Source organism: Myotis brandtii, unplaced genomic scaffold (genome assembly GCF_000412655.1).
Source record: "Myotis brandtii unplaced genomic scaffold, ASM41265v1 scaffold168, whole genome shotgun sequence".
Classification (NCBI taxonomy): domain Eukaryota; kingdom Metazoa; phylum Chordata; class Mammalia; order Chiroptera; family Vespertilionidae; genus Myotis; species Myotis brandtii.
Window position 1 is genome coordinate 4387044 of NW_005356173.1, and position 20195 is coordinate 4407238.

Consider the following 20195-nt stretch of genomic DNA (forward strand, 5'->3'; position numbering starts at 1 on the left):
CACCCGGGACCCAGGATTCCCTCCTCTGGCCAGTCGCAGGCACCCAGGACCCAGGCTTCCCTCCCTCTGGCCGGCCGCAGGGACCCAGGACCTGGGCCAGCTTCGCCTGGGCCGGCCACAGCTGCAGGGGACTGTGGGCAGGCGGCTTTGCCCAGGCCGCAGCCACTGGTACCTGGGACTGCAGGGCGGGCGGCTTGTCCCTCTCCCAGGCTGCAGCCTGGCTGGTCCCCATTCCTCTCTCCTCAGTGTTGAGTGTCTGAGCAGTTCCCACGTGAGGTCGTGACAACCATTTGCATATTAGCTCTTTATTATATAGGATATACATGTATGTGTTTGCAGATGGTCAGAAAAATCTGGAAGATATACACCAAATTATTAAGTGTTACATATCTCTAGGGAGTGGAATTTCAGACAAGGACATTTGAAGAAACTTTCAGAAGATATAGAAACTTTGTTGCTACAAATTTAATAATATTTAGTTGCCTGCAAATGAGCAGATAATGTTTATTTTTCCTCATTAGCTTGTTTCTTTGCTTCACATATATAAAGTACATAGGTTCACAGACCCAGATCAATATCCAATTTAAAGCCAGGTAGTAAAGGAAGTGTAAATCAGTTTTGTGCTCTGTGGCAACACTTCCTAACTCCACATTCATCCATCTTTTCTGTCTCCAGATGTCAGCCAGCAGCTGTCATCTCTTTAGTTCAATTGCTTTGGGCAGTTCGATTCAATCAACAGGTTCCAGCACAGTGGCTTCTTCATTAGCAAATAAACTTGACTGCTTTTTTGAGAAATATGTGCCCTCTATTGTAAATGTGCTCAAAACAAACAAACAAAACACAAAACTTGGAGGGAAGGCTCTGTTTACTAAATTTTGATATTTGAAAGGGCATCATTTGTTAGCACTGAACATTCCTAGCTGGAGAGCCCCTATCACAGACTAATGGGAGCTTGTTGACAATGGGTGCTTTGTGTCAGTCATGAACTTAATACTTAAACTAAATCCAGAATTTAAAACCATTAAGATACAAAGTCCCCAAATTCTAGGCACCTGGTATTCCAGAAATGTTAGACTACCAGAATCATGTTCAACATTATAAACATGATAGTCACTTTAATAATCCATTTCAGATGATTATATCTATCAGGCCCTGGCCAGTGTTCTAACTTGTGGTTAGAACACCACAGGTTCGCTTCCTGGTCAAGGGCCAGGGCATGGGCGAATGTTCTAACCATGGGCCAGGGCACATCAGTAATTTCTTTTTTAAATATATTTTTTATTGTTGATCGTATTACAAATACCTCCCATTTTCTCCCCCTTCTCCCCATCCTCCCAGCCCCTACCCCACCCCCCAGGTCTTCACTACCCTATTGCCCGTGTCCACAGGCTATGCATATAAGTACATAAGTTCTTTGGTCCATCAGTAGTTTCTTGTTCATTGTAATGAAATGTCACCTCTACCCAAATAATAGCAAGGCATTGCTTTTTTTAAAAAAATTTTCATGCCGTAACCGGTTTGGCTCGGTGGATAGAGCGTCGGCCTTCGGACTGAAAGGTCCCAGGTTCGATTCCGGTCAAGGGCATGTACCTTGGTTGCGGGCACATCTCCAGTGGGGAGTGTGCAGGAGGCAGCTGATCGATGTTTCTCTCGATGTTTCTAACTCTCTCTCTCTCTCCCTTCCTCTCTGTAAAAAAAATCAATAAAATATATTTTAAAAAAAAATTTTCATGAATGAAAGTTTCCATATCCAAGGATCCATGGTATCAGCTATAGACAGGCTCTAAGTTGGCTTCAGAAGTCATACAAGCACCAGAAGATGCTCAATTTCTGATCTTCAAGTTGCTGCAGCCAACCTTTCAACAATTCCAAACTGCTACGAATATCCATGAAACTCAGCAGGACTGAGGACTGGTCTTAAACTTGACCACTGGGAACTTTGAAGAGTTCCCAGATGACTAGTTATGGGACCCTATTATTTAAAAATGGGGACTTGATTTATATATAGTTGTGCATTATTTAGCAACATACATAATTGCAGGCAAGACTTTTTTTATTCAAGTGCACATCTTTTAATCCCTAAGAACCTGAATTCAGAAAGGATTCCACATTCTTCCATCCTTTACAAAGAGGCATAAACACTGTTATTTGAACAAGGAGACTGCCAACAAATGTTTATTGGCCCTGCTATTGACAAGCACCGTGGCAAGGAATACACTAGAGAAATGACCTCTGTCGCTGAGTAAATAATGAGATTGACCTGCCACTGTGTCTCTAAAGTACAAAGTAACACCAAAGGATGATGTAAGGTCCTGTAGCACAGTTTACAAATGAGGAACATCAGGCTGGACAGGTGGGGCTGCTCACCCAAAGACCCACAGGGGGGAGAAGTGGCCCAGCCAGGACTCAGCTCCGGCTTTCTAAAACCAAGCCCATTGCCCGCCCACCCCCCCTAAAATTTTGGTGGAAGTGTAGAAATATACATTCAATCTGTGGAATTTCCAAGGAAAGAGAGAGACTAGTCACAGTTTAAATAAAGAGTATCTATTGCATTTTAAAGAAAATTATAAGCACAATCCAATTTCCAGGGTAGATCATTCAGTTTGTGAGCATGACTACAGAAAAAAAAAACTTACATAAAATATATATATCATGTGTTAATGGTGACAGAATATATTTCTAAAAACAGAACATCTGCAATTTTTGACTCATGACCGCTGATGGGAAATCCATGCCACTGTCCAGTGCTGGCCTCAGGCTCAGCAGGATGTGCTCATGGCTAGGAGGTTAGTAGAGGGACCCCTACAGCAGGGGACAGAGGTCCCTGAGGCACACAGAGTCACTGCACCACAGGGAAGAGAGAGCTGGAGATCTGGCATAATCTCTGTGTGGCCTTCCTTGAAATAACTTGTCATTTCCATTTGCCTTCTCCGGGAGGTAATAAGCAGGGGTCGGGTCACATGCCTGTAGTTTCCTGTGCATAGATTCTCAATGGATATTCTTGACTCAATGAAAACTGCATTCTACCCCATAGATGCTGTCAGTATCCAATGATGTAACTGTAGGTGTCTTAATCTAAACATCATATACAGAGAAAAGTCCCGAGTGCCTAGGAAGGCTGATATGTTAAAACCAAAAGGCTGTTGCCCCCTTGCTGTGGACTGAATGTTTATGTTCCCCCAAATTCATATATTGAAGCCCAAATCCCCAATATGATGGCTTTGGAGGTGGGGCCTTTGGGGGGTGTTTATAGGTCATGAGAGTGGAGCCCTCATGAATGAGATTAATACCCTTATGCCGGAAGCCGGTCCATCCTTGCTGCTTGACACAGTCACTGCAGGAAAGAAACATCTGCACAGCATATGTTTCAAGGGACCTGGCATATATAGCATATTGTTCTTAATATGTTTGCTCTCCTTAGCGCCATGTGTTTTAACCAAGGTCACCCTCCAAGAAAGGTTGCTTCCCCAGGTGGGGATTTTCCCCTGAGGTTAGGGAGGGGATACAACCCCTTAATTAAGTGCCAGGCGGGTAGTTAAGCTACATAATCTTTACTCCCTGGAATGGAGATAAGAAACGCCCTAACCTTTGTAATAGAAATTGACAGGATTAAAATCGACTGGTATAAATACAGATGTAACAAGACAATAAACATCAGATCCTGATCAGATCCTAACCAGAACTTCGCTGGAGATCCCGACCAGAACTTGGCTGGAGATCCTGGCTAGCTTTCTCTCTCTCTCTTTCTCTCTCTCTCTTTCTCTCTCTCTCTTTCTCTCTCTCTCTCTCTCTCTCTCTCTCTCTCTCCTCTTCTCGCCCCCTGCCCTGCCATGTGAGGATGCAGCAAAAAGAGACTTTCTACAAACCATGAAGAGAGCCCTCACCAGAATCAAATTTGCCAACACCCTGATCTTGGACTTTCAGCCACTGTGAGAAATAAATGTTTATTGTCTAAGCCACTCAGTCTATGGTAGTTTGTTATTGCAGCCTGAGCTGAGACACACTTTCGCCGATTCCATTTCTGCCACTTGCTAGCAATGTGACCATGCACAAGTTAGTATTAAAAGGCTCAGTTTTCTCATTATTAGAATGAGTATATTAAAACATGGGCAGTAAGCTCCTTGAAATTGCTCTTTGCAATGATTTTTAAAAATTTGACACCAAAGCAAAGGCAACAATAAACATGTGGGATGACATCAAACTAAAAAGCAAAGGAGCCCTAGCCGGTTTGGCTCAGTGGATAGAGCATTGACTGTGGACTGAAGGGTCCCAGGTTTGATTCCGGTCAAGGGCACATGCCCGGGTTTTGGGCTTGATCCCCAGTGGGGAGTGTGCAGGAGGCAGCCAATCAATGATTCTCTCTCATCACTGATATTTCTCTCTCTCTCTCCCTTCCTCTCTGAAATCAGTAAAAATATATATTTAAAATAAATAAATAAAATAAAACGCACCAGTGCTCCATCCTCGTCCCCCATCCTGATGGCATGTGCCACTGCTCACCTCCACACAACCTAGAGCTGAGGCCACCGAAGCCCCGCCCCTGGGCCTCCATGACCCGCCCTCGCCGGATGTTAGGTGTTAGGTGGGAAAGCGCTCCCCAGCCCACCCAGGTTGGCCTCTCCACCTTCACCTCCACCAAGGCTCTGGGTGGAGCTGGTGCCCCGACATAGTTATGCAGGTTGATTTTCAACATTTCTTTTATTCCATCATAACAGCCTACCCAATCCTTACTATCCCCCTGAAGTACCCGCCTGTGCCCCAGGTCACCGCTCCTCCAGCCACGTCCATTCTGAAGAGTGGGTGGCCTCTCTCTCTAGGAGGCACCTCGGTTCCTGGCTCAAGGGGCCTGGGGGCCTGGGAAAAGCGCCTCGTCCTGTGGTCCTGGGAGAAGGCTCAGCGACACCCAGTCCCCTTTTCACTGCAACAAGGCTCGGCGCTGCTTGTCTGGACTGCGCGGCTCAGAGGTCAGGCTGAAGCGTCATCGTCCTTGGCAGGTTGCTTGGCGATGGCTCTCACTTTGCACCATAACAAGAAGAAACAAAAAATGAAAGCATTCCAACTAGTAATTCCTCAGACGACAACAAAATTAAGGGCAAAAATCAACATGATTTGGCAAAAGTTTTTAAAATTTTAAATTAAAAAAAGAAAAAACATTCACACAGAAGAGATTTAACTTGTCTGCTTTGAAGAAATATATTAAAGAAAGTGGAAAGTTAAAAAAAAAAATCAAACCCCAAATAAAGATAAGAATAGATGTAGCCTCTGTAAAAAATCTGGGCAAATCTACTGAATCATTCATATCTATTCAGTATTCAGAGCATGAGGTGAAATACCAGAGTATAAAAAATTAAAAAACAACAACAAAATTTTCCAAATGGTCAGATGGTCAACAGGTACATGAAAAGATGCTCAACATCACTTATTATCAGGAAATGCAAATCAAAACCACAATGAGATATCACCCCACAACTATTATAATGGCTATTACCAAAAACACAAGAAATAATAAGTGTTGGCAAGAATGTGGAGAAAATGTAACCCTTGTGCACTCTTGGTGAGAATGTAAATTGGTGCAGTCACAATGGAAAACACTTAAAAATAGAACTACTATATAATCCAGCAATTTCTAGGTGTTCTATTTGAAGAAAACATCAACTGAAAAAGATATCTGTACCCCCATGTTTATTGCAGCACTATTTACAATAGCCAAGACATGGAAACAACTTAAGTGTCCATTGATGGATGAATGGATAAAGAAATTATATATATATTAGTGGCCTGGTGCACAGATTCATGCATCAGTGGGGTCCCTCGGCCTGGCCTGCACCCTCTCACAATCCAGGACCCCTTGGGGGATGTCAGACTGCTGGTTTCGGCCTGACCCCCATAGGCCAGGCCGAGGGACCCCACCAGTGCACAAATCTGTGCACTGGGCCTCTCGTATGCATATAAGATCTTTGGTTAATCTCTTCCCGCCCTCCTTCCTCTTCTTTTTCCTCTGAGATTCATCAGTCTGTTCCATATTTCCATGCCTGTGCGTTGAGCATCTGCCACCAGTCAAATGGTTGAACGGTCGAATGGTTGCTTAGGCTTTTATATATATAGATATTAGAATAAAATACTATTTAGTCATAAAAAAACAACAAGAAAATCTTTGATGGCATTATGGTAATGCTAAGTGAAATAAGTCAGGCAGAGAATGACAAATATTGTATGATATCACCTATATGTAGAATCTAAAACAAAACAAAACAAAACAAAACAAAACCAGAGCTCATAGATGCAGAGAACAGATTGGGAGATGGGGGAGCAAATGGATGAAGGTGGCCAAAAGGTAGAAACTTCCAGTTATAAAATAAGTTAGTCATGGGGATGTAATGTTACAGCATGGTGCCTACAGTTAATAATACTGTATTGTGTATCTGAAAGTTGCTAAGACTAGATCATGAAAGTTCTCATCATAAGAAAAAAATTGTAACTAAGTGAAGTAACAGATGTTAACTAAACTTATAGTGATCATTTTGCTACAAATATCAAATCATTATGTTGTACACCTGAAGCAATGTAATGTTATATGTGAATTGTCTTTCAATTTTTAAAATAGAAAAAAAATGGGTATAGCAATAGTACTACCTCATAGAATGATTAGGAGAAAAAACAACTATACTTAGCACAGTCCCGATCAGCAAGAGCTCAATTAATGCTATTTAACTACTAAAATGATAATGATTATCACCTCCTCCTTATGCTCTTTTTTCAGACATGATATTTGCTATATTGCATAGATGAACATTGTTTTGTAGAAGCATTATTATTATTATTATTATTATTTGTTGTTGTTGTTGTTAAGCCTCACCCGAGGATATTTTTTCCATTGATTTTTATTTTTGTTAAAGGTTCTCTTTCTTTCTTTCTTTTTTAAAGATGTTTTTATTGATTTCAGAGAGAAGCCACAAGAGAGAGACAGAAACATCAATGAGAAATCGACTGGTTGCCTCCCACAGTGCCCGGACCAGGGCCAGTGATGGTACCGGCAACCCAGGTACATGCCCTTAACCAGAAATCGAACCCATAACCTTTCGGTGCCCGGAGGGGCAGGGGCGACGCTGTAACCACTGAATACCGGCTAAGGCAGAAGCAATATTATTTGACTCTGTGCTGATTTTAGGGGCAGCAAAGGAACGTGTACCTCTCTGAGAGCCCAGGCACCAGGTATGGCTGCTTCCCCTGGGCCTGCCTCCCCATGCGTGACCTGTTCCTCGTTTCTCAAGCTCATTGTCATGTCAGTTCATCGGCCCTGGCCAATCTCGGTGTCTCATCCACCAACTCGGTTTTCCTCCACCCACTCTGGGCCTGGGACCGGGCCTAAGGGATGTCACGGCTCCACCATCCAGACGGGAGGCCTCTGCCTCCTGCGTGCCCTGAGGAACACAGAGGGATGCAGTACCGGTTGTCGCAGGAGCGCAGAGTCTATGTAGGTGCAAGAAAAACAAAGCCAAGAAAACGCCCACGGAGACACCTAGTAACGCAGGGCTCACTGACAACCCCGGACAAGGCCATTTCTGAGCTGGCTTTGAAGCTTGAAGGAGAAAGATGAGTAAGAATGGAGGCCGCAGCAAGTCAGGAGGGCGGGGACCGCAATGGTGCTAACAAGGTCCCCAGCAGGGCCCTCACGCGGTCACACTTCCAATCTTTTGGGCCCGAAATTGTTCTCATTCCCATTGTACAAAGGAGGAGAGCAAGACCCAAAGAGACGAGATGCTGGCACACCGCGAGGACTGGGAGATTGGTGACCCACAGGGACCCGAAGCCAGCCCAGCGCCCCCCCCACCCCAGCCCACCCCACCCCACCGCCACAGAGGGGTGCGTTCATGGAACAGGTTTGGGCAGAAACAAAGCGACCAGTCCAGAGGAGAAGGAAATACGATTCTAAAACGCCGAAAAGCTCCCGCCAGGGTCAACCGTGCAAACCAGAACCCAGACAGTGCTCTGCTCCAGGCTGGGGCTGTGGCTGCCTCACCTGCCGCCCGAAGGTTCTGCAGAGCTGAGCACCTTCCCAGGACACAGGGGCCGCTCGTTCCCTGGGGCTCGTGGCTCTGGGCTCCTCACGTCCCTGCCTGCCTGGGCCCCGGCACCACAGCTGCGAGGAACGTTCCAGGTGGATCCTATTGAGAGAGAAGCGTCTAAAGTTTAGACTCTAAACCAGTGGTTCTCAACCGTGGCTGCACATTAGAATCACCTGGGAATCTTTTTAGAATCCTGACTTCTGGGCCTCCTCCTCCGGAAATTCTGTTTCTTTGTTACTAATGTTGTGGCCCCACCCCATAACAAAGAGCGGGGTGGGGGAGGGCAATGGGGGGGAAGTGAGAGGGATAGAGAGTTAGTAACAAAGAAACAGAATTTCCAGAGGATGAGGCCCAGAAATCAGGATTCTAAAAAGATTCCCAGGTGATTCTAATGTGCAGCCAAGGTTGAGAACCACTGGTCTAGATAAAAACAGGCAGTTGCCCAATATGTTACACCTATGAATTTCAGTTTCCTTTACTGTTATTCCCATATGATTGTCTCCTTCCCTGCCCTGCCCTTAGGTGTATGCCCTCGTCAGGGCGGGGCGGGGGGCGGGGGGGGGAACGCCAGGGAGCCCTAACCATGCTTGGGTCTGGAATGCACCGGTCTTGGGCAAGAGTGGGGTCAGCCTGCAGAGAGGGACTGTGGGAGACAGAGCCCAGAGAAATTAGGGGATGGGTGGTTTCCAGCATGTTCTGAAGAAGAGAACAGGTTAGCACGTGAGACATTTTCACCCCTCGGACCCCTGGGACCCCTCGGACCCAATGGCCGTCTTCCTAAAGAAGGGCTGTTTTCCAGGAAGACCAAACCCAACTGTAAAGCCGGTCAGTGAGGACGTCCGCCCTCCACCTCCTCCACCCTCCTCCACCCTCCTTCCCCGGCTCACAGCGCTGGTCTCCTGGTGCAGGGTCAGGACCTCGGTCTCCGCACCTGTCTCAGTCTCGGCCATTTGAAACTCACCCCGTGGGTTTTGCGAAATCCAAGTCTCACTTTAGTGGTTATTTACACAATATTTTCTTTAAGTAAATGAATCGAATATACGCTTCCTTCTGTCCTTGAAAACTTCAATTCACTTTAACGTTTACTATTTTAAAATACAAAGGTTTTAAAACGGGAAAATAACGATTTGACAGGCAAAGGTCATAATTATTTATTGATCATGTTCTAATCCTTCTCATTCCTTTTCTTCTGGTTAATGTGGGGTTTCTTACCTGAAACTTGGTGAGGGTGCTTACGGTTAATCACGGAGTGGGCTTTACCGCCAGTAACAAAGCCATTGGTGACAGACTATTTTCAGGACTTTGTGACAACCTCTACAAAGCAGCCGCAGTCTTTCTTAAAGGTGAAGGACATGACTGCATTAAATTTGACATAACTCTTTGACTGATTATAACTATTAGGAATTACTGGAGGAAAAAGCCTAGAAAATATCAAGTATGAATGAACACTAGATGTATACTTGGCTGAGCAGCTCTCTAGCCATAGCTCTAAGTACAAAGTGGATGGAAAGTGAATCTTCTGTGTATTACTGCCATCTGCTGCTTTGAATCAGGAAGGCATTTCACAAATCATAGGGAGACGATTAAAAAAGAGAAACCAAAGCTCATTTGTTGACATGAAATATATTTTTATTGCTAAACCTTTGACCCAAGCACGTTCCTTTTTTTTTCTGTGATTCTCCCTGAGTGACTCACCTCATTGGTGGGTGACGAGATGTTTCCATTTGGTAATCTGCTTCTATTTTCCCATCATGCAACTACGTTCATTTTGAATATCAGCTTGTGTTAACCTGTTTAAAATCCAAGGAAAATCATCGGACATGTATTGCTTTCTGTAGCATTATATTGTAGGGTCCATATAACATTAAATCATTTTTGAAAATTATTAAAACAACTCATCCTAAGTTATTTAGAGTAGCTACTTAAGAGATTTATATATTGAAAGTGAAAGCACACTTCTTGGCTGGTCCGATGGCAGTGGGTTATCAGAACTTACCTAAAGTTAGGATAACTAACTTACTTTAAAAGTTAGCATCACTAACCCCCCACTGCTAAACTTGACTGGCTTTTACCATTTGACTTTGTATTCAATTAAAATACAAAGCAAAATATTTACTTTGGGGGGAAACGTTCTTCAAGGAATGCACTTATAACAACTAAGAACAAAACCATTCTTTGTCTAAGTTTAATAGCAACTACATGATCTTTCCATTTTGTTTATTTGTGTTACCAGAAATGGGCTTTTACAGATAGAGCTTATCCTTTCATCTGCACTCAGCCTAAATGCCAGTTTCCTGTGGCTTTGGGGACTGGAGCATACCTCCCCTCAGTACTGGCCCCTGAGCTGGGGCCCGGACAGGGTCACTGTCACTGGTGAAGCCTTGAGGTGATAACCTGGGAAAGGGGCAGGCTGTCCAGGGTGACTCTCTGCTCAGAAGGGAGGAGCAGTTTTCAGAGGACCAGGTATCATCTCGCTGACTGTCTCTTTTGGGGGTCAAGGGTCTCCTTGTGGTCACGGTTATCTAATGTCGAGCTGCCAGTACTTGTCAGCTGTCCATCTCTGTAAGCATCTCCCAGCATCTCAGGCCTAACCACTTTGTTTAGAGGAGTTTAGGGTTGAGAGCTAAAGTGTGGGGCCACAAGGGAAAAATCCACAAGTCTTTCCTCAACCCTGTTCTATTATATTTGCTTCAGTTTAAAATAGTAATGATAATAAAAATAATAATAAAGCCAGAATCATCTTTCTTCCCTGAAGAATGAGGCTGGCCATCCATCAGAGCAAAGCAAAGACAATAACAAGGGTGATATCACTCTCAAAAGCCCCTAATTATGGAGGAAATAATACATATATGTTTCTTTTTCATTTTTCTACAGTGGAAAGAGTCTGAATCCTATAAATACCACTTTAGATGACCTCTAGTCCAAATTTCATCATGATTTCAACTGATAGACCTGGTTAAAGGAAATGAAGAATTAGAACAAATACCTGGGTTCCTAAGGCTGTCTGCCCATTGCTCCCCAAACCCCTTTGCCTCTTATATCTGAATAGTGTTTTCTCAGTTGCCTAGATTGTGACCTCTGTTCCCCCAGCATGTGCATGTGTATATGTGTGTGCATGTGTGTATGCATGTGTGTGTGAGCGTGTGTAGGATGAGTGTTCCAGACACCAGCACAGCAAGAACAGTGTGCACACCTCAGGGACCTGCATTGCTTCTCTGTGTGCTCCCTTGAGGACCAATAATTGCATTGATCTGGATATCAAATGTCTTGCTCTCCAGGGGCCAGAATGGAAATTGATCCCTTGTAGAGAGGCATGCTTCTAGGGCCCACCTCTCTGATCCCCATCTCTGAGATCCTAGTCACTGTCTTTAGCAAAAACACCCTACCCCATCTGGGCAGAGTCTCTGGGCTGACTTGATCCTGCTCCCTAATGCCTCATATTCTCATCATCCACCCTGTTTTCTGACCCCTCCCCCCAACTACAGAGCAAGTGTTTCCCAAGTTCTTTCATCTATGCATCCCCGTGCCTAGCACCCAAACCCAGACTTCATAGGTACTCAAGAAGTGTTTTTGGACTAAATTAACAAGTGAGTGAATAAACATTTCAAAAAATTCACTGACTTTAATATACAAAGTTTTCCAGGCCTTGGTAGAGTCCGGTTATTCCTGATGAATGGGCTAAGGCTCCTCTGCAAGCTACAAGGTGGCGGTAAATGACGGGATTCAAGGGGTGGGAGGAAAGACGGACAGAATGCAGTGACAGTGCTGAAGACAGCGTTGTCGCCCCGGCCCAGGGCTGGAGGGACCAGATGTGTGTTAATAAGGCTCCTCTCCCGACCCCACTCTAATCAGAAGCAGCTCAGAGCACCTTCATCTAAATCCAAAACACTGACAACACCGAATGCTGAGGAGGATGTGGAGCAACAGGAACCCTTATTCATTGCTGGTGGGAATGCAACATGGTACAGCCACTTTGGAAGACAGCTTGGCAGTTGTTTACCAAACTGAACATACTAGCATTCTTACCCTATGATCCAACATCATCATGCTCCTTGGTATTTACCCAAAGGAGTGAAAAACTATGTCCACACAGAAACCTGCATATGGCTACTTACAGCAGCTTTATTCATAATTACCAAAACTTGGAAAATGTTCCTCAGTAGGTAAACGGATAAACTGTGGTCCATTCAGACAATGGAATATTACTCGCTCAGTGCTAAAAAGAAATGAGCTATTAAGCCATGAAAAGCCATGGAAGAGACTTAAAGACATATTACTAAGTGGAAAAGGCCAACATGAAAGTCTATATTCTGTATGATTCCAACTACAGTCTATGACAGTAGTCATATATTGGAAAAGGCACTATTATGGAGATAGAAAGGATTAGTGGTTGCTATGAGTTAGGTGGGAGGGAGGGATGAACAGGTAGAGCAAAGAAGATTTTTAGGGCAGTGAAACCACTCTACTAGTATATGAAACTCTAATAGTGGATACATGTCATCATACTTTTGTCCAAACCCATAGAATGAACAACACCAATAGCAAATGCCAGCATAAACTAGGGACTTTGGGAGATAAGTGATGTGTAATTTGTGGATTATAACAAATGTACCTCTCCAGTTCAGGATGCTGATAGTGAGCAAGGCTGTAGGGGGTAGGTACCTTGGAAATCTCCGTATTCTGCTCTTACAATCTTTCCTTGAACTTAAAACTGTCCTAAAAATAAAGTCTATTAAGAAAACAAAACAAAAACAACACCATAGTCCCTGGGGGTGTGGTTCAATGGTTGGAGCACCCTCCTGTACACAAAGGGGTGGTGGGTTTGATTCCCAGTCAGGGCACACACCCAAGTGGCGGTTTGGATTCCTGTCTGGGCAGTGTGGGAGACAATCGATGTTTCCCTCTCTCCCCCTTCCTCTCTCTAGAATCAATTAAAAAAACACCATAGCCCTTACCGGTTTGGCTCAGTGGATAGAGCTCCGGGGGACTGAAGGGTCCCAGGTTCGATTCTGGTCAAGGGCATGTACCTTGGCTGTAGGCACATCCCCAGTTGGGTGCACCATAGGCCTGACCTGCACGTTCAGTGGTTAGAGCATCAGCCCACGCATCAAAGGGTAGGGGTTCAATTCCTGGGCAAAGGCACGCACCTAGGTTGCAGGTTCGGTCCCCACCCCCTCCAGGTCCTTGAGTTAAGCAATCCATGTCTCTCTCTCTCCGCCCCTCCCACTCTCTCTAAAATATATATATATGTATATATATACATATATATTATATATAAAAATATTTTCAAATAGAAATTTATTCCTTTTTAACTTGTTAATTGTTTTAAAACTAAAGGACGAATGAAGGAAGCAGTGATTATTACTGGTTATTACATGAATATTACTGAAAATAATTTTGTCCTACGGAAGAGAGTTCAAAATGACCCGCTCTGCGGGGGTCAAGTAGTTGGTACCTGCTACTGACCCTGAAAAGAAAAAGGGCCGGAAGCCGCGCCGCGTGCCCATCTGTCACTGGTCACTTTTCCGGGTCCAAAGCGTCCGCCCCGCCCTGGGCTAACCTGCAGGGCAAGGAAAGGCACGTGCGCCCCAGGCCTTCAGCACCCTATTGTTTGTGTCCATGGGTTATGCATATATGCATCCAAGGTCTTTGGTTGATTTGTAATACTTTCACCAATAAAGATAAATTTAAAAATGAAGAATAATGAAAAAGAAAGAGAGGCGCCTCTCTGGTGTTGGGGCCGATCTTCGGGGAAAAACCAGGCAAGTTCCTGGTCGCGGCACTTCTGCCTGTGGTTGCTGGGCGCCTTCTTTCCATGGGCTCACTTTTAAATCTTACTGCTAATCATGTAGTTCTTATTTTAGCCTCCGCGGGCAAAATTCACTTGCCTCCCTTTCTGTTTAGATGGGGGGCCCCCATCTTCCTCCAGGGGTAACTCTGCCTACTACACCCTTCCCAAGAAAACGCCCTGCCCCTCTGAGATTTACCGCTAATCGTGTGGCTTCAGCGCACTCTGAGAACGGCTGGGACCCACCTTTTTGATTCTAGTCATGTGACCGGGGATTGTTTTGCATGCCAATCTCCCACAATGCTCCAGGAGGGCTGCCTGGTGCTCTTTTACCTCCACTAGAGAGGAAAAGGCTCTTTTCTTGAGAAAGTTCCTATATTTAATGCTTTCATTGAAAAATATATGGTTTGTATATGATATGTACGTTCATACATTGAAAAACAACCTGCTATAAGTAATCACCATAAGTGTAAAATGAATAAATCCTTAGAGCTTTATATAAGCAACACAATAAGCAACTTCTTCGGCTGGTCCGCATGCAGTGGCGTCTACAATTAATTGATCACAGCCAGTTACAGATTTCTTTGTTCCTTCTGCACTCCCACTGCTTCACTTGACTAGCCTTTTGCTACGTAAAGGCATAAAGAAAAAAATTTTTTTTCTAGGTCCTGCCTGACGGTAAAGCATTGTGCGTGACTTTCTGTCAGCGAAGACCAGTGGACAGCAGCAGATTGAGCTTTCATGACTCTGCATGAACCATGCTGAAAGGGAGGTCCCCTTGTCTCTGGAGTGCTCTTTGAGAAGAGGTTTTAAGTGACCTAGGAAATGAACCATGTCTCATGCACCTTCCTATCCACAATGTCAGGCGTAAAATAGCAGGAATAGGAGGCTCATGGTATTGGCTTACGCCATGGGTCCACCAAGCTTTGCTTTTCTAGTAAAACGTAAAGATTTGGGGTTAAAAAAATATTCCATTCTCTTCTCAAATGCAGGCTTTTGCAAACCAAGATTCTTTTGGCTTCAAATTATGGTGTATGCAATGATTGCAGGACATACCATGCAATATTTGGGATATATTCATACTAAAAATGACTATCTGAAATTCAAATCTGATTAAGCATCTTTATTTTATCTGGCAACCCTATCTTAGTCACACAAGTCTTAGAAAATAACACCCATCCCACCCCCCACACATTTTATTATCTATGCTTCCTTTTTTTCCTTCCTTCTTTCCTTCCTTTCCTTCCTTCCTCCCTCCCTCCCTCCCTCCCTTCCTTCCTTCCTACCTTCCTTCCTTCCTTTTTTTGGCAATGTTTCTACTGCCTGGGACACCACAGCAATTGGTTTTATTTGTTGCCACTCTTTCATTGTGGATTTTTCATTATGGAGTAGCAGAGAGAACTCTTAAAGAAGGAAGATTATTCTGGCCTTGCAAGGAATGATCTCTGGCTGGCCTTGAGCTGCCCATTTGATCTCTCAGAAGCTCGGTCTTTTCATTGTAAAATGAGTTTTCCATACCAACCTAATTGGGTTATAAAAAATATTAAGTTAAATGAATAATATAAAAATACTTTCCACCTTATGAAATACAACACAAACGTAAGGGTTTTCTTTGGCAAATACAGAACACTGGCTGTGCAACTGGACTGTTATTCTCTCACAGTACCACTTATGGCCACTCCTCGGGGAGTGCTGTTGCTGGTGTGTGATTATAGCATCATTAATTGGCTTAAACAATCCACTGTAACTAAGGTGGTTCCCCGTCTCAGGGTATGCCCTTTACCGAGGAAACAGTGAGGTGTACCGGAAAGGGGGCGAGATCTAGATTGAGAACACCCAGGGAGCCCTTGGTCTCTCTAAGCCTTGGGTGGTGGTCCTAATACCGCCATACCTCTGGGTCAGGTTGCTGCCAGATGAAATAGGATAATACTCATGAAAGTGCTAGGGAAATCCAATGATCTCAGGGTGCCTTGCATTGCCTGCACCTGTAAGGACAACCCGAATCGTTTCCTTTATTAGATACATATTTGTGGCATCCGTCCCACAGCACTACTCCTCGGTTCTGATGCTGTTAGGGGACTGCACTTCCATCTAACAAACGAGGAAAGAGGATCATTGTTCTGACCTCAGTTTCAAGTGAGGAGGCAGCTGAATGGCTTTCTTAAGGTTACACAGAAAGCTAAGTGCAGAACCAGGAGGAGAAAGTGGCTTGGAGGCCTGATCTGGGCATCCCAAGATATACTCTGCCCTTCTCCGCCTTCTTCTCTAGTTTCAGACTCTTGGACTTGGTTTTCCCTCCTGCAAAATGTTTTCTCTTTGAGAATGTCCACTTCTCTATCTTCAAATTTTAACAGGATTGCCAACTTTGAAATTTCTCTTAATTTTGTCTAAGTGTTGTATCATCAAATATTAGTCTTTCATCCTGGCCCAGTGGCTCAGTTGGAGCATTGTTGGGAACACAGAAAAGTTGTTGAGGGTTCAATTCCCAGTCAGGGCAAATGCCTGGGTTGATGGGAGGGGATATTTTGTTAATTAGATTCCACATATGAGTGAGATCATGTGATACCTGTCTTTCTCTAACTGACTTATTTCACTTAGCCTGATACTCTCCAGGTCTCTCCATGCTGTCTCAAAGGGTAAGAGATTCTCCTTTTTACTGCTGCATAGTACTCCATGGTATAAATGTACCACGGTTTTTTTTTATCCACTCATCTACTAATGGCCACTTGGGTTGTTTCAAAATCTTGGCTATTGTAAAATGTGCTGCTATGAACATTGGGGTGCATACATTCTTTCTGATTGGTGTTTCAGGTTTCTTAGGATATATTCCTAGAAGTGGGATCACTGGGTCAAATGGCAATTCCATATTTAATTTTTTGAGGAAATTCCATACTGTTTTCCATAGTGGTTGCACCAGTCTGCATTCCCATCAGCAGTGAACTAGGGTTCTCTTTTCTCCACAATCTCACCAGCACTTGTCATTTGTTGATTTATGATAGCCATTCTGACAGGTGTGAGGTGATACCTCATTGTCATTTTAATTTGCATCTCTCTGGTGACCAGTGACTTTGAGTATGTTTTCATGTTTCTTGGCCATCTGTATGTCCACTTTGGAGAAGTGTCTATTTAGGTCCTTTGTCCATTTTTTAATTGGATTGTTTGTCTTCCTTTTGTTAAGTTGTATGAATTCCTTATATATTTTGGATATTAACACTTTATCAGATGTATCATTGCCAAATATGTTCTCCCATTCAGTGGACTCCCTTTTTGTTTTGTTGATATAAAAACATTTTAAGTAAGATAAAGAAACAGGGAACAATGTTGTATTTCACATGGGGAGAGGGGCTACTCTGCAAAAGAGACTAGTCAAATGCAGTAGTGAGAAGGGAGGCAAATATATGGAGGCTTTCAATCTGTAACAGACTGTGTACAACCATTTGTGATAACTCACTACATTCGGACCAGCGCAAGCTACCTTCCGCTGCTTGAGCTATTTAAAGCCCTAGAATTTGTTCACTTTTCCATTACAGTGATATTTTTAGTTTTGGTAAATAATTACATTCACAGTATTAATTATATGTTTTCTCTAAGAATCTCCCAAGAGCATCTACTTACCAATAGATAGTGTTAAAACATTTGTCTTTAACAAGAATCAGAAGCACTGCTGGGCATCCTGGGAAGAGACATACAAATTAGCATCTCGCCACTAGGGCTTCCTTTTTTTCTTGTCCTGTTTGTCGGGAGTGGCTCAGAGGCTCAGGGACCCAGGAGAGCTGCCCAATCAGCGCTGACCTCCTTTGTCTGTTTACCACGTGTGTCCCTCTCGGGACAGCTCGGTAAAATCTGGAGAAAACTCTAAGCTGGAGCAGATGAAGCCTTCTGCTCCCCACATCTGTAAACCTGCGCAGCGCTCCAGCCTGGAAGCAGCCGCTCCCCACCTCCCCTGTCTGTCCCCTGCGGGAGGGCAGAGGCACCGCCCATGGCCTCCACGTTAAAACCTCACTGATGAGCCCTGACCCGCCTGGTGTGTCGGGTGGGTGTCGTCCTGTACTTCGAAGGACTTCTTGATTCTCTGGTTGGATTCCCTGTCAGAACATATGTGCTGGCTGTGGATTCGATCCCCAGTGGTAGCCGATGGAAGTTTTGCTCTGGCATCTTGTTTCTCTCCCTCCCCTTCCTCTCTCTCTAAAAATCAATACAACTTAAACATAAATAAAACCTATCTGATGAAACCCAGAAACCACCCGCATGAGGAACATATTTTTGTAAAAGCGTCAGAGAAGCAAAGCTCAGAAAGACCTGAAGATTGCCCGTGATGCAAAGAACAGCAAGGAGAGCTGTGTGTGTGTGTGTGTGTGTGTGTGTGAGAGAGAGAGAGAGAGAGAGAGAGAGAGAGAGAGAGAGAGAGAGAGAATGAATAAGGGCAGGGCTATTCTGGAGTGGAGAGGCAGCAGACTTCTCAGCAACCGCTGCCCCCTTTGTAAGAGTGGAGGGATAGGCTGGGAGTGGTTCAGGGTTTGCCCTGCTAGTAAGCGAAGTGGTGGCACACTGGATTTTGACCAGTTATAGACTGTGATTGCAGGCCCAGTGCAGTCCCCAGTGTCCACCATCCACCCTGCCTGCTGTCACAGGAGGATGGAGGTGTGCCCACCTCCCACCTTGCCTTGACGGCTCAGATCCCTTAGAGGTGAGATGAGATGAAGGAAAGAGACATCAATGATGAGAGAGAATCATTGATCGGCTGCTCGCCCCCTACTGGGGATGGAGCCTTCAACCCTGGCATGTGCCCTTGACCAGAATGAACCCCGGATCCCTTCAATCCGAAGGCCCACACTCTATCCACTGAGCCAAATCTGCTAGGGCTCTGCCAAGGTTTATGCTCCCTTGACCTTGTGGACCTGGTCAACCACATGAAGTGCGCAGTGCAGCCAGGGTGAGCCCTTCCTTCTCAGGCCATGTGTGTGCATTGAACACAGTGTGTGCATGTGTGTGTCACACCTGCAGGGGGCAGTCCCTGTGGTGGATGCAGAGTTGCCTAAAGTTATCTTAAGCAAATATAGGTACTTTATTGAAAACCTTTTTTTACTATGTGTGTCTTAAAGTTATAATCAATTAGACAATATAGGTACTTTATTGAAAACCTTTTTTTTACTATGTGTGTCTTAAAGTTATAATCAATTCATTTAAAGCAAAGAGAACGGAATTTTCCTTGATTTTCTCCAAAACACTCCCAAAGTGCTGTATGAGGATTTTCCTCCCACTGCCCATCTATGTATTCTCCCAGGCCAAGTGGCATTCTTTCAAGCTTTTCTTCCCTCCCTTCATTCAAAACCCACCAGGGGAGGGCCCCATTTTTGCCACATCTGTCCCCCCTTTTCCAAGATAGGGGCCCTGCAATCTGACAAGATTATTTGTCCTCATCTGCAAAGTCAGGAGTTTACTGCCACACACTTCCCCAGGTTCCTCCAGAATCGAGCTGGTTTCTCAGAGTCCTAACTGTAGGTGTCCCTGGGGCTGGCGCGGGACCCAGGGTGGGTGAGTGAGGTGCTTGGGGCACTGGCTCCCTCGCTGGGTCTTAAAGAACAAGGACAGACCCTCCTGTATCTCAGCTGCTCTCGGTCTCTTCATGGTACTGCCCTGGATTTTAGGGAAATAGGGGAATCAAAATGAACCAACAAAAAACCCTGTGGAAATACTTAAAATTGTATGAATACGAAAAAGTGGGGCACAGAGAAGCCGTGTCCTTTTCTTATGACTCACCAACATTCACCTGGAGAACTGGCCAGAACTCAATCATCACTTTTCTGGAGCCTCCTGCTTTTTTAAATTTTTGTTAATCCTCACCCGAGGATATTTTCCATTGATCTTTTAGAGAGAGTGGAAGAGAGAGGGAAAGACAGAAATATCAAAGTGAGAGAAGCACATCGATTGGTTGCCTCCTGCACACACCTCGGCCAGGGCTCCAGGCCGGGGAGGAGCCTGAAACCACTGTACATACCCTTGACCGGAATCGAACCCCGGATCCTTCGGTCCACAGGCCGATGCTCTATCCACTGAACCAAACCGGCTAGGGCTGGAGCCTCCTGCTTTTGAATTGTGAAAATAAGACTAACAAAAACCCGAAAACGAAATAAAAGACACCCCGGGGTTTCCACAGTCTCATGGGAGGGTGGAGGGTCTGACTTCAACACCAGTTGACAGAGCCCTGGGGGTCTGAGTGGCCTCCTGCAGCCAGGACTTCTTTGGGCAGGAAGGTTATGTAGTCAAATCTGTGATGCAAAAGTGGGTTTCACTTAAGTCTACACTTTTGTTTTTGTTAATCCTCACCTGAGGATATTTTT

At 44.6% G+C, this 20195-nt stretch overlaps 1 long non-coding RNA gene across 1 annotated transcript in view; it reads right to left on the minus strand.

Annotated features, from left to right (window-relative positions):
• LOC106725503 overlaps positions 1 to 20195 on the minus strand; it is a 28759-nt gene that overhangs the window by 2003 nt on the left and 6561 nt on the right. The window contains exons 2-3 of the long non-coding RNA XR_001361391.1: positions 17115 to 17117; positions 12772 to 12782 (exon numbers count right to left, since the gene is read on the minus strand). This is a non-coding gene — a long non-coding RNA (uncharacterized LOC106725503). The remainder of the gene's footprint in view (positions 1 to 12771; positions 12783 to 17114; positions 17118 to 20195) is intronic.